The sequence below is a fragment of the Octopus sinensis genome, linkage group LG2 (genome assembly GCF_006345805.1).
Source record: "Octopus sinensis linkage group LG2, ASM634580v1, whole genome shotgun sequence".
Lineage (NCBI taxonomy): Eukaryota > Metazoa > Mollusca > Cephalopoda > Octopoda > Octopodidae > Octopus > Octopus sinensis.
This window is the reverse complement of record NC_042998.1, coordinates 123,417,732-123,433,930: the sequence shown is the minus strand read 5'-3', so window position 1 is coordinate 123,433,930 and position 16,199 is coordinate 123,417,732. Positions and strand designations below refer to the sequence as shown.

Here is a 16,199-nt window from a genome sequence, read left to right as displayed (position 1 = left end):
CGAAAAAAAGTGCCTTGCGGAACACCACCCACTGTTTGCACGTCATTGGAGACGGCCTCATTGGATGCAACTGCTTATTCTCCCAATGTCCTGATTGTACCGATATCACGCAGTTTGTGACATATCTTTCCATGATCGACTTTGCTGAGTCGAGATATATCCCGTCCACATTTGAGTGCTAGGATAGCTGTTTCAACACACAGTTATAGTATTGTAAGAGCTGAGTCAGGCAGCTTCTTCCTGGTCGGAAATCATGTTGGGTGTCAATCAGCAAATCATTTTCCTCCAGGAAGGTGATTAAATTTCTTCTGAATATTCGGTCCATGACTTTTCGTTCCATGACTCGCTGATGTACGGGGTCAAAGAGATAGGACTGTAATTTTTGGCCTCTGCTCTGCTACCCCATTTATAGATGGGGCAACTTTTCCCTTCTTTTAGCTTCCTTAGAAGTGTGCCATTTGCAAGGATGCTCTGGAAGGGAGACTGCAGTGGTCTTGCTTGGACTCACTTACATGATTTTAGAAAGATTGCTGGGAATCCATCAGGGCCAGTAGCTGAGTTCGGGTTCATATCATCTATAGCCCTTATTAGAGCGTCTTCTTTTATAGTGATGTAATCAATCATCACTGCCTCTGTTTTTATACTTGCAGTGGCGAAAATGTCTGCTTAATTGCTGACTTGAAAGTGTTCTTCGGGGGGGGTGTGAAAACAAATTTAAATTGCTCATTTTGTTTTTGACTTATCCTCACTCAGTTGTTTGTGAGCGAACCATCTTTTTCGAGGCGTGGCCCGATCCTGCGATGCACCGAGGGTGTTTATTTGGCAAAATTGTAGAAGGCTCAGGGGTTGGATTTTATATTGTCTATAGCCCAGGCGTCTTTGTCTGCTCTTTAGTTTTCATGGGAGAGTTGCAGGTTTTTTTCAGATTCCAGCAGTTGTATATTCAGACGAGATCCCTCAATTTCTTCTTTAGACAATTTGAGATTATTGTATGCCGTCTCATATGAACGTTCCTCTACCTGGGGATTTTGTTCTCATGTACAGTGACCTTTCTCTGAGGGACATATTTGTAGCATGTGGCTTGCATTACAGACATGAATTGTTAAAGTTTCATGTCGATGTTTGGTGAGGAGAGATATTTAGGCCGGTTTTGTTTGAGGATGTCATTCGCAATTTGTTTCCAGTTTACCTTATAGAATTTCACACTGGAAGGATGTTGGGAGTTTCTTGTCGGCTGCATATCCATGGTTTCCTTTGGTCCATGCATGATGAGCTGTCTCATATCGTGATTCGAGAGTAGAGTCAGTGTCATATATATATATATATATATATATATATATATATATATGGTAAGTAGCTTGCTTACCAACCACATGGTTCCGGGTTCAATCCCACTGCGTGACACCTTGGGCAAGTGTCTTCTACTATAGCCCCAGGCTGACCAAAACCTTGTGAGTGGATTTGGTAGACGGAAATTGAAAGACACCCGTCGTGTATATGTATGTGTGTGTATATGTATGTGCGTCTGTAATTGTCCCCCAACATCGCTTGACAACTGATTCTGGTGTGTTTACGTTCCCGTAACTTAGCGGTACGGCAAAAGAGACCGAAAGAATAAGTACTAGACTTACAAAGAATAAGTGCCGGGGTCGATTTGCTCGACTAAAGTCGGTGCTCCAGCATGGGCGCAGTCGAATGAGTGAAACAAACAAAAGAGAAAGAGTAAAAGAGGAATATACAGACATGCAGAAAGTAAATAGACACCTTTAATTTTTAAACTTTCTGATTTAAGCATTTTAATATGTTTTCAGCGGTGTAGAATTTACAATGTAATTATTCTTTTTCATTCCAGGTGCAATTATATTAAAAAATTGTGAAGAGTAACCATGCCAGGCACAAAAAATCAGCAAAACTGTCAGATTTTCAAAGACGTCGTATTGTTGAGCAAACTGAGGCTGTCTTATCCAGCGAAAAATTGCCGAAAATCTTCAAGTTCCTTTTGAAACTATTAATAGAATTATTGTGCAATTCAAAAGCCAAGGAAAAGAATTAACAGATTCTCATCCCAGCCGACCTGGGCCCTCCGAAAGGAAACTTCGCCGTTTGAAGAGAATTGTGGAAAACGAACCCCATTCGAAGGTTTCTGACATTGCAAAAGGGCTAGAAGTCACTCCAAGAACATGTGTTACATATCTGCATAACCTTGGGATGAGTAAATTGAAGAAAACTTCTTCAAACAATTATATTATGAAAAGAAAGAGATGGGCTAAGGAGATGTCAGAAAAATCCAATTCATTTTGGGATAGAGTGATTTTATCAGTTAACTCCAGATTTACATTATTTTCAGACAGTTGATATGTTTGGGTCTGGAGGTTTCCCAATCAAGAATTTGACTTGAAACGGCTCCAACCAACTGTGAAACATGGCGGTATCTCTGTAATTGTATAGGGAGCTGTCACCAGCAATAGTCGTTCTGAGCTGATCGAATGTGTTGGACCCATAAACTCTGAGAATATATCGAAATACTTAAGCAAGGACTACTTCCGATGTATTCACACGATAACATAACGAAAAATGAATTTTTATTCATGGAAGATGGGGCTCCATGCCACACAGCGAAAAGGAATCAACAATGGCTGACTGAAAATGGGATCAAAATGCTTCCTTGGCCGAGCCAATCTCCTGACATGAACCCAATTGAAAATCTGTAGAGCATACTAGATAGAGCTATACAAAAATCTCGACGGAAACCTAAATCTAAAAATGAATTGTTTCGATTGTTGTATAAAAGGTGGGTAGTAATTCCACAAGAGACAATCACAAAGCTCATCAAAAAGGCTCTGAATTAAAAACTGCAATGGAAATATCAAGTAAATACTAAAGTATGTAGTCCTACCTATCTATTACATTTCAATTGTTCGTTTTGCATATTAAATAAAAGGTTTTGAAAATCAAAGGTGTCTATTTACCTCATGCGTGTCTGTATATATATATATATATATATATATATATATATATGTGTATGTGTGTGTATGTGTGTGTGTGTGTTTGTGTGTGCGTGTGTCTGTGTATAAAATAATATATGTATATATATTATACATTTGTGTGTATGGATATATATATATGTGTGTGTGTGTGTGTGTGTGTGTGTGTGTTTGTGTGAGTGTGCGTGTGTGTGTGTACATATATGTATCATGTAACTATCAATAAAACTCTCCTCTGGTAGACAAGAGCGAAGAAATTATTTTATGAGGACTATCCAAACCATAAAATGTTAGTATGTATAAGAGGTGAATGTATCTATTTAACGTGTTATCCTTTGGATGAAGGCCGTGCCAGAGCTGAAAAACTTCATTGATTTGCTAAACCTCATATCAAAGTGTTTCTAGCAGTGGCTATCCTATAATTCTTCCCGACGTTGTGCATACAAAATCATACTATCCGATGCAATGCATTATTCCGTGTGTAAGACAGAAGACCGCACTGTAAACAAGATCTGGCTGCTATTTCTGCCTAGTCTTTTATTTACTACAGAGGAATTAACGTTGGATACTTACTTCCAAATGATAGAACATTAGACATATTACTTTTGCAGCATGGAACACTGCCAAAAGTTTTCACGATACGTTGTTTCACATACCTTGCTAATGATTATTGATTTCTAATTGTAGTAACTAATTTAGATAGATAGTGTGTGAGTAGATTAAATAACTTAACAGACTTTAATTTCGTTCATCTACATTGTAAACCGAAACCTGATACAATTTAATTGTTCACCTTACTTGAGACGATGAGAATAATTATAATTACCAGTAATAAACGCTGGTCAGTTCAATATCTAAATACTTTGCCTCCGTATATATATATATATATATATATATATATATATATATATATATACATACACACATACATATGTATATACATATATATATTATATATATATACATACATACACACATACATGTGTGTATATATATATATATATATACATACACACATACATATGTATATACATATATATATATTTATATTTGATATATATATATATATATATATATATATATATATATATATAATGTTCTAACATTACAGATTGTTATTAAGACGGTTTAGTCATAGACTAATCCTTCAATTTATTTGCAAGTCATAATGCTTATAGGTATTTCCGTAAACACTATTATTTATAGTTTGATAAAGCTTTTTCTCAAAGTCTTTAAAGGTAAAGGGTAATGTTTCTTAAATTATGTCTTAAGAAGGTTCGACTAATATGATTCAGTTATATCACAATAGTCTCTCCCTTAATATTTCCGTCTTGTTATTATGCATGTTATGTTAGGTCGGAACGTATTAAAGTATGGGAAGAAAAGGAGATATAATGCAGCTTTCGATAAAATAACAGCTCTCTCAACATATTACTGCTCACTTGACTTTTCTTCCGATCTTTATCTTCGTGTAAGGTAGAACAAAGTAAAAACAATTTATAGCTTAGTATGAAAATATAACTATCAGGTATATTTGCGCTGAGAAATGGAGAATATTCTGCAAAGTTCCCAGTAGTCAGAATAGTTACGCAACAATTAATTCCGTATTGCAGTAATGAAGCTCGCTTCGCACGTCATAGTTTCTACAACAGCCATTGTATGCTTTTTACCTATCTTTATTATATACTCCAGTTCATTCTAATCCATTAAACATATCGCTAAAAACAGTTGTCCAACATTTTCCCCTGAAATATTGTACTCCAAGCTTAAACTATTCAATTAATTTTTTTAAAGGCCGTTGGGTGATATTCGGGAGGGATTTGATTGTTGTTTGTAACAAGAGAGTCAAATCTGTTTTCTGACGACATGAATGTTTTGTATGTATAAGAAAGTATCATCATTACTCGCACTAAAGCCACATCATCTGAAATCTGTAAATTTTCTACATTTCGGTATCGGTGCAAAATGTTGGATTCAAATATTGGCAAAAGACCGCATCAATGAAAATTATTGGTTTAAATTTAGTCCCAAAACCAATAAGTTCGGAGGAAGGTTTAGTGGATTACATCGACCTCACAGCTCTCTGAAAGGGTCGAAAGGATCTTGTACTCAGAGCGTAAAGCTGGACGAAATGGCCGCTTAGCATTTTGCTTGGCGTGTTAACTTTTCTTCAAGCTCGCTTCCTTATTGGTGACAAATATTGGTCTCAAATATTGGTACAAGGCCAGCGCGTTTGAAGGAGGAGATAAGTCGATCACATCGATCTCAGTTTTCAACTGGTACTTATTTTATCGACACTGAAAAGGATGGAAAGCAAAGTCAACCTGGCGGAATTTGAACTTAGAACTTAGGTGAAACGCGGCCAAACATTTCGATCAGTGAAAAATATTAACATCAGGATATCAGTCGGTAATAACACTGGCGTTGCTTTGATAGAATCACACATTTCATTTACTTATAGAAGTCAACGTATTATATATTTGACCATAGCAGCAACCAGCTAGAAACGAACTCGGTGACAAAGACATTGATGCCAGCCACCATTCGAATGACAGAACTGATTACTTACAATTACTTTGGATATTAAGTCTGTTGATACATGACACAAGTACATGCGTATTAAATAAATAAAGAGTTTTTTTTTATTTTAGTTTTTATCTTTGTAGTCCAATTTTTTTTACTCTTTTAAAGATTTTAGGTTATCATTATATTCACGTGTTCTATGGATTGGCATTATTTCTATATATTTCGTTCTTTGAAATATTAGCTGCAAAGTGTAAGGGGACGTTTAACAACAAAATATAATTAGAATCTTTTATCGAAACGTGTAATATTAATTCTTCACAGATATATAGGAACAAATTTTGTTCTTCAACCTTTTAATTCAAACTTTGGTTTACAACATAGGAAATTTATGTATTTATCTTTAAAATGTTGATGGTATACTTTAATTTAAGAGCTTTTAAAAGAGATTGTAATTTAAGAACTTTTAGAAAATATTTTTAAGAGTAAAACACTTCTTTTGTGGGGTTAGGAATATAATTATATAAGGTATTCGAAAGTAAGTATTATTAAATATATTATTATTTATACATATATATATATATATATATATATATATATATATATATATATACATGCACTATCGGCCACATGCGTATTATTGTTATAATATATACTCTACATACATTATATATATATACATATACACATATTCACGCACAGACACACTCGTACATACACATTTACATACATTTGTGTGTGTGTTTTTGTGTGTGTGTTTGTGTTTTTGTGTATATATGTAAGCACCATCTTTTCCAAACTCAGTAAATTTACGTACAGCATTTAGTGATTTTTCAGAGGGAAGTTACATTGTAGCAATGAAATAATGGGATAATACACACAACACAAACACAAATATAATACTATAAAATTCTATATGATTGTGTGGTAGATATTTTTTTGTCTATAAACAAAGGCACATGAAAAATTAAAATCAAAGCTCCGTGCATGGCGGCAGGTTTTGTCTGGAGCACAGAAAATTACAGTTGTCAGTCAATCCATTCCTTATATATATATATATTTGTTTAATGCTATCACTTTTGGTTCTGAATTTATAGGATCTTATTCTAGTTCATCACGTTTCAAATTTTGCAGAAGTTCACTAATTACCCATAATCACAAAGCCTATAATCACAAACAATGAGTAGAGCAATTTCCTTTTGAAAAATGTTTATAATACTTTTGTTTTACATGGCGTTTATCGAATATGCCCAACTATAATGTACAGATATTTCAGTAAGTCGTTTTCTCTTTTTTTGCTATTAAAGATTGTATGCATATCCACAACTTAAAATATTACTAATTTACTTCAAATGAATATCATTACTTTATACCCTTAATTATTTGTTTAACTAATAGACAATTAATGAGTTTATAATGGAGTATCTTTCCCTTATTATTTTCTCTTCATCTTTCTACTTGAAATTAGTAATTATTTATTATTTATATTCTTTCATTTAAGAATAAAAATGTTCATTATCCTCATAAGGCTAATAATATCAATTATTGTGAGCATATCTACACGACGTTTAGATTTATGATTAAATTATATTTGTATAGAAACAAAGTATTTGGTTGAAAATTGGTAAACTTGACGAACGAAATTTAAGAATATTGGCATAATATTGATTAAAATGTTTGTCATTCTCAATGTTGATGTCTTGAAAAGACATGTTTTCTGGTTTAAGCGGGCCACTGATCTACAAGATACATTTCTTCCTCTACATTGTTATATACTTCTGAATATGTTTCTGGCAATATAAATATGTTTCTCTAATAACTGGAAATTATGATTAAATAGTTCACCTATTTTCTGCTCGACACAATTCAGGTACTTATATATTTACGTCGTTTTTAGTTTATAATTAGTTCCAAATATAGAAGAATGTGTGAGGCTATTAAATAGTTATAGTTTGTGCAGTAAACAGATCAATAATTGGCACCAGACGAAAGAATTTTATACATGCCTACAACAGACACACACACACTCACATTTATATATATATTTTCATATGTATATGATTATTTCAGTGTTGATCTCTGCTAATCTTCTAATGTACTGCTTATTTGCGTATTTCCCAGTTAGATATTTTAATTTATTATTAACTGTTGAGAAAATATACATTTGGCTCGTTCTAAGTGCCTTAATCTGGGTGTCACTGGAACTGAGAATATAGCAGATTTTAGATATTTCAAAATGATTAAAATCTAGAATAATTGATTTTTGTATAATATATCTCGAGATGAAAGATTCATCTATGTTCTGTTGTCCTGAATAAATACCGATCGTAATGGTCGACAATTATATTAATCTATTATAGTATATTCTACCCTCTTAAAATGGAGACGATGAATACCGTATTAATCACTTCGCAATTTCCATGACCTATAACTATTTGTGCCAAACGTTGTCATTGAACGTTACAACAACAGAACGGGGCGCCACTGCAATGTGCCAAAAGTCCCAACATTGCCACCAGGATACAAGAAAAGATGCTGCAACAGCTTGGACTTCAAGTACCTACACCTCTTCAATATCCTCACAAAACGTCTGTGAGAGCGCGTGTGCAGTTAGAAGAAATGTAGCATGGCTACAGCGCACGAATTGAAACTAGTAAAAGAATAAAGAGAATATACACCTACAGTGTAAATCTGCGTACATATGCATACAGATGGATGCTCTAAGTCTGCAAACCAGTATGCTTACCACCAGCCAGTATGTACACGCAACCGTATTATCTGCAGGCTTTTAAGCATTCATGTATATGCTAATGTATGTTGATTTCCTCTCTAAATATATGTACATTTATTTAAGAATTTCTATATGAGGTTGTGCGAATTTCTTTATGCCTACAGCTTGGAGTTGCTATGCATAGACATGTTTATCTGCACCTCTATTTTTCTGTATTATATATCTATATCTAGCCATGCATCTGTGTGCTTGTATATTTATATTTTTCACACATACACATATAACGCGTACACACACTCGCATACTCACACACTCACATTCACATACATACATCTATAATTCCATATACATATATGCATGTCAATATTCACATACGCTCAATACCGGCATCATAATATGTATGTATATCGTTTCGTCTGTCTTTATGTTCTGAGTTCAAACTCCACCTAGGTCGACTTTGTATTTCATCCTTTCGGGGTCGATAAAATAAGTACCAGTTTCGTACACGAAGTCGATCTATTCGACTGGTCCTTCTCCCAAAATTTCGGGCCTTATGCCTAGAGTAGAAAAGAATATGTATATATCGTATAAATGCATAAGTGCACATATATGCATGTACAAATTGAAAAGCACTTGTGTCATACTGTTGCGCATGCATTGTATGCGTGCGGATAAGCGTTCGTAACGCAATATACCATAACTATAAATACGTATATGTGTGTGTGTATATATATATATATATATATAATATATATATATATATATATATATATATATGCGTATGTGCATGTATGTATTCTGTATATAGATAGATAAATAGACAGACAGATAAATAGATAAATAGAGAGACAGATAAATAAATAGATAGATGGACAGATAGATATATAGATAGATAGATACAAGACTGCATAACATTCAAACGGTGCGTCGACGAATTTCCCCGAAGAAATACTGGGCAAACCATCGCCACTCACATACACATTGGCAAACAACTCCTTATAGGAGAGCATCATGTTGTTCAAAAACATAAATGAAAAGACTACCTTTGGTGCATTACTAAGTTAGGCGTGACATGGGTCTATAATGGCCTAAAATCCAAGTTATGTAGATGTGTGTGCGCGCGTATGTGAATATGTGTATGTGTTTCATACTGTATTTGTCTATTCATTCTATCACCACTGTCCACAATGCTTCTATAATCTAATTTATTCAAAAGCCTGAAGTCCACTACCCTTTGACTGACAATGACGATTCTTCAGCCTATAGCAGGACATCTGACCTCTGCTAGCATGATTTACTTTAATAAGTATATTTATGCTCCAGTGAAAATCATTTCCACAAATTTTCCCGCCAGTTCAATTGTTGTACGACGATATACCTTTACACACTATCTCACAAAATGACAAATTAATCATAAAAGAAGACATTTCACAAAAGCTTTGCATCGGACCGGCGACATACACTCACGCACACATATACACAAGCATTGTCATCAAATTAAAGCAAATGAAATAACCACCACATCACACACGCACAAAATCTACAGTCCATATTCTTCATAATTTGGAACAGAATATATACAACGTCATGACTACTGAAAGGAAAAGTAAAATGGAATCTGGAAAAAATATTTCAAACTCGTAAGGCTGCATTAAGGATAAAACTAGTAATTTCAATGTGACAAAGAACATTTGAAATAGAATCGTTGCCTCACAAGTGTACTATGTTCTTCTTTTCTTCAGGGTATTCGAAGCTTGTACTCTATACTTACTCTCATGTGCATATTTGAAACGTAAACACACACACACTGATACGCACGCCCACACACGCTTACACGAACGCATGCACACATTCACACACGAAGAGACGCGTACAGCCACATAAACAAGTTCAGAAACATATAGTTGTATATATGGGTACACGTATAATTATATATGTATCCATGAGTGTATTATATGTATATAATGTACACATACACGCATGTATGGATGTGAATATAGAATACATACATATACATACCTACCTACATACATACATACATACATACATACATACATACATACATACATATATATATATATATAGATATATATACATATATATATATAATATATATATATATATTGGTATATTGATATATTGACATACAGTATTTTATGTAGATGCATGCATATGCACGCGGGTGTGCATGTATGCATGTGACGTGTGTGTGTGTATGTGTATGCATATGTGTGTTTACGCAACCATTTCACTGTGCATATATATGTATATACATACAGATATATATTATATATATATATATCATACATATATATATATATATATACATATATATATATATATATATATATATTATATATATACATATATATATACATATATATATATATATATATATATATATATATATATATATATATATATATATTATATATATATATATATATATATATATATGTCGTCGGTGGGTTTGCAACTTCTGATACGTCATCCCTGGGAATCATTATTGAGAGTTATCTTATTTATTGCAGATTACGAAAAACATGGTGATGGAGAAAATTGACTCCAGTCAAGCGACAATGTAATCAGAGTGGACAAAGGGACATCTTCTATATTAGTGATATACGAGAATGAAGATGGATAGCATAAGTGTAATTTGAAATATATGTATGTATGTATGTATATATATATATATATGTATATATATATATATATATATATATATATATATATATGTATATGTGTTTATATATATATATATATATATATATATATATATATATATATATATATATATATATATATATATACATATATATATATATATATATAATATTATATATATATATATATATATACATATATACACAAATATTTAAATATATATATATATACATATTTATATATATATATATTATATACATATATACATATATATTTAAATATATATATATATACATATTTATATATATATATATATTATATATATATATATATATATATATATATATATACAGAGAGAGAGAGAGAGAAAGAGATGAAGAGAAATTTGATTTACAACACAAAGCCGGTGAACATAAATGCATAAATAAATAAGCAAAACATATCAACAATAGCTACTAGAATAATAAATGAAATAAATTTATATCAGCGTTGGTTGCGCTTCCCAGCTACATTGCTTTCTATGTTTAGATTGAATTATTTCCGTTGTAAATTTCTCAGTGGAATTACAATGCTACTCACCATCATAGATTTGAAATTGTGTACGTTATGGTGATGGTGGTGGTAGTGGTGCTGGTGGTGGTGGTAGTGGTGATTGCGATGATTACGAGGACCATGGTGATGAGGATGATGATAATGATGATGATGATGATGACGATGGTGATGGTGGTGGAGGTAGTGGTTTTAGTGATGACGGTGATGGTGATGATAGTTGCCGTGGTGGTGGTTTTTCCTGGTTGTAGTGAGGATACATGATGACGGTGATGATCGGTATTATCAGCGCCAAAACCTGATGAGCTCATGGGGCAAAGAACCAGTCTTCTCATGGTCTCTCGACTCGGATGAGGTGTCAGCATGACGTCCTGCAGACACAGCTTGGCATCTTTAAGAATTTATACATCGGATAATGTAGTTCTGTAGAATATAGAGATGATTACATTTCAATACGTCAGTCCTGTAAAATACAGTCCTAAAATAAGGAGTGAAAATTAGTTGGAATGACTTGGTCATAGATCTACTTAAACAGAGCTAACTTTCAGCTAATCATCACCAACAACAGTGAAGACAACTTTGCCTTATATAAAAGAGCTAATAGATCAATTTCAACATCATTATCAACACCGTGATTGTCATCATCATAAACTCATTCAATCTCATAGAAGATGTTTGATCATGTTCCCCTTCGCCAACTTAATAATCACAACCTTGTTATGAAGATATTTGCTATCATCGTTATAAACATCAACGATGCTTCAGCAATTTGTACCTTAACTTTTCTCTCCATCTTTATTTCTGCTACAATTGTTTGCAAATAGCTTATATTATTATCCCGCAGCACTTCATACAGAATTTTGGCTAACATAGTCTTCGAATAAACGAATGGTGATTAGTTATACATCGGTCAGTTATAAAAGCCGGACCTCACTAATTCAGTAGGTACGTTATAATCCTCGCAGGAAGAATAATAATGATTTTAAATGAAGAAAAAAATGCCAAATCAATGTTATGTCCGTTTCCGTGAACTAAAACCGCTTACTTCATGTTACATACGAAGTTGAATAATCTATGCAACACATGCAATAAAATTAGGGAACATTAACTTTTTAGACATCTAACTTGAATCAAAGTCAACGCCTAAAATGAATCTGCAGTGTGGTGTGTATTTACTGCATGATTTGCCTAACCTTGCATATCATATGAAACAAATGGCGTTCGTCCACGAAACCGAACAGTTAACACTTATTTAACTTAATTTTTCGTGTATATATATATATATATATTTATATATATATATATATATATATATATATATATACGTGGTCTGATCAATAGGTATCCGGACTGCTGCTAAAGCACGCAGAGTGAAGCGGCTCTGCACAGATTGACCTTCAACCCTGTTGTTTTAACGTTCTAACTCACTTCCACTGTTTACAGCAGTGCTTGGAAGGAAGGTATGTAGCGTGTGTTCGTCGATTGACCATAACAGAGAAAGTTGAGCAGAGAGTCTGCATCAAATTTTGCTCGGACGCAAAGTTTTCAAAAAGTTTTCATCGTTCTCGATAGAACGAAAGAGATTTTGTGCGACTCAAATCCGAGTGTCTTTTTCGTCAGCTGAAAGCAATTTCAGCGCAAATTTGACAGAAACGCGTGTCTTACCCAAATCTTTAGTGATGATTTAGTGAACTGTAACCGTAGCTAATCTGTACATCCTCTTATAACTCACGGATAGTGATGAGGGAAGTGTCAGTTTCGAATATATGAAATATATGTATGTATTTGATCTCTCTGTGTGGATTGTAGTAATGTTCCTTTAGTTACTGCTCGCATTGCACAAGGCCCGAAAGTTTGGGGGAGGGGGCCAGTAGATTAGATCGATCCTGGTATGCAAGTGTTACTTAATTTATCGACCCCGAAAGGATGACAGACAAAATGACCTCAGCGGAATTTGAATTCAGAGCATAAAGACACACGAAACACCTATGTCTATTTCTTTACTACCCACAAAGGGCTAAACACAGAGAGGACAAACAAGGACAGACAAACGGATTAAGTTGATTATATCGACCCCTGTGCGTAACTTGTACTTATTTAATCGACCTCGAAAGGATGAAATGCAAAGTCGACCTCGGCGGAATTTGATCTCAGAACGTAGCGGCAGACGAAATACCTATTTCTTTACTACCCACAAGGGGCTAAACACAGAGGGGACAAACAAGGACAGGCAAACGGATTAAGCCGATTATATCGACCCCAGTGCGTAACTGGTACTTATTTAATCGACCCCGAAAGGATTAAAGGCAAAGTTAACCTCGGCGGAATTTGAACTCACAACGTAACGGCAGACGAAATACGGCTACGCATTTCTCCCGGCGTGCTAACGTTTCTGACAGCTCGCCGCCTTAATATACTAATGTAAATTATATGAATACAGAATCAGTTGTTCAGATTTTATTTCATATATATATATATATATTATATATATATATGCACACCTAAAATTCATTATCAGTCGCAGTTATTCCGGAAGGCTTTATTAGTACATTGCTCCAGAAAAGGATTCCTTAAAGCATTTCTTAAGAAATATTATGCATTAACTTCATACTAGAGTTGGATTTATAAAGTATTCATTTGATTGCGTATTGTGAAACTTAAAATAATTAAAAACTCTTATATTAGATAAATCAGGTATGTTATGAAAACAAAGTTCGAGGATCCTGTTTCATAGATTATCTAGTAATGCTTCAAATAAAGCAATGTTATTTCTTGAAATCGGTGATAGCATATTCAGTTGTGTCGCAATGTCGTTACAGTTTCTGTATTATTTAGTGTTTTGGATACAAGCTATATGCTTGCAATGAATCACACATGTCTTAATCCAGGCAGATATCAGGAAACATAACAATTAATTATAAATGAAAAATGTTTGAAACAATTATTTACATTTTCTGATGGCTATAAAATTAGACATGAGTATGATATGCAACTTTTAGTCCAACAGTAGGCATATTCAAACGGGTCTATAAGAAAAATTACTATCACTGGTACAACAAAACTGAAAGACAATCTCTATTTATAATCTAAATAAGATTAGAATATGTTTCACCTGACAATCCCTACTCTTCTACTCACAAAAGAGAAGTGGAATTTTGAGCTAACAGGTTGGGTGAAGGTAAAATTAAACGAATTTGGATAATATGCTTTCTGAACTTTAAGCATTAATGCTACACTTGCTTGTTAATGTTTTGGGATTCGTAAGCCCCTAATAGCAACACAGAAGGAACATTCTCAGTTCTGAGATTTAGGATTAATGGAGCCACCTTCAAATGACGCGAGCAGAGAAGGTGACATAGACAATTAGACTGTAATTCACATCATCAATCACTGGTAATTGCCATGCATTTTTAAGCGCAGTCGGTTTTGAGACCCTTTTCATCACACGTCTTTACAGCGCCATGCGTCAGGCCAAATGGTCAGTCGCTGGAGCTGACTCAGTTTTTAAGTTTTGTCCGTTACTGGTAAATCATCTTATACCATCATCTTGTAAATCATCTTGTGCATTTATATTGTTTACCCATTGTTTCAGAGACTATATGTGTTGCGAAACATTTCTTCAGAAATTACGCACTGGTTAGCCTGTATATTTCAATCGGATGAAGTTGCAGGCATGGTACCGAATATATGAAAAATTGAAGTAGTCGACATCAAACTCAATGGATATGCAAGAGTAATGGGAGCAAGCGTTTACCAGTGCAAGTTTAATAAAAGAGACAAGACCATGACAAGCATCGGCTTTTCGGACAAAACTCTGCCTAAAGCGGTTGGAAACTGGTTCACTCCAGAGTTCTGTGGGTATAGAGACTGGGAGATTTCTAGTAGAGTAAACAATTTCGAATATGGCCAGCAAGCTAGTGGCACAAATAATTCATGCAGTTGTGAAAATCGACTATTATAATCTGATAAATGTAGAAAACATCTGCCCCTTTGCCTTTTTAGAAAGCAAATATTTTCTAGACTTCGGTATTCGGAGTTCTCACATGTGTTTTTGTTTTTTTTTCCTTTAGTACCATGCCTCATAAACCCAAGTGCTCGCTATTTCAATCTTGTGAATTTCAACTTCTTTTGCATAGATACTATCGTCATTAGCATCAGTCACATAAATAACTTTACAAGATCAGACCACGTCTCCGTTATCATTACTTTCAATTAATTTTTGCCCATGTCTAAAATGGAATTCTGATCATTCCAAAAGATTGGGATATATACCGCAGTTAGGACGATCACACGTTTTACTCTTGCGTTCTTTATTCTTGAAAATAATTTGGCATTTGTGAGGATCATCATTAATGGCTTTGGTTGTTTACTGCATTTAATGATTTTCTGGGTGCGTAGAATTTCCTTCACCTTGGAGTCCTTATGGAGTGTTGGGAGATTCTGGACATGGGCGACTGCTGGTCTTCCATAAACAAAATTGCTCGGACTTGTGCCTCGGAGGGTAACTTCTAGGGGCAATCCGATGGTCATTCATGGCGGAATCAGGCTACTCTTTCTCTTGTGTAACCCCTCTGTCCGGCATTCGCCATGATAGATCGCTAGCCACCAATCCTTTTGCTATTTTCTCTCCCTGTTTATTTCTGTGTTCCTTCCTGTCGAAGAGCGTAGGCTCGAAACGTAAAAGACTTTCTCACTTCCCGAGTGTTAAACTAATACATCTGTTTGTTGTTTACACACCCGTCTCCGTC

The 16,199-nt window shown here is 34.2% G+C and overlaps 1 long non-coding RNA gene across 1 annotated transcript; it reads left to right on the top strand.

The window, feature by feature from the left end:
- Window positions 1–519: 519 nt before the first annotated feature.
- LOC118762320 lies at window positions 520–15,802 on the top strand. The gene is made up of 3 exons (XR_004998071.1): window positions 520–607; window positions 2,469–2,470; window positions 15,793–15,802. It is a non-coding gene; the product is annotated as an uncharacterized LOC118762320 (long non-coding RNA).
- The last annotated feature ends 397 nt before the right edge of the window (window positions 15,803–16,199 follow it).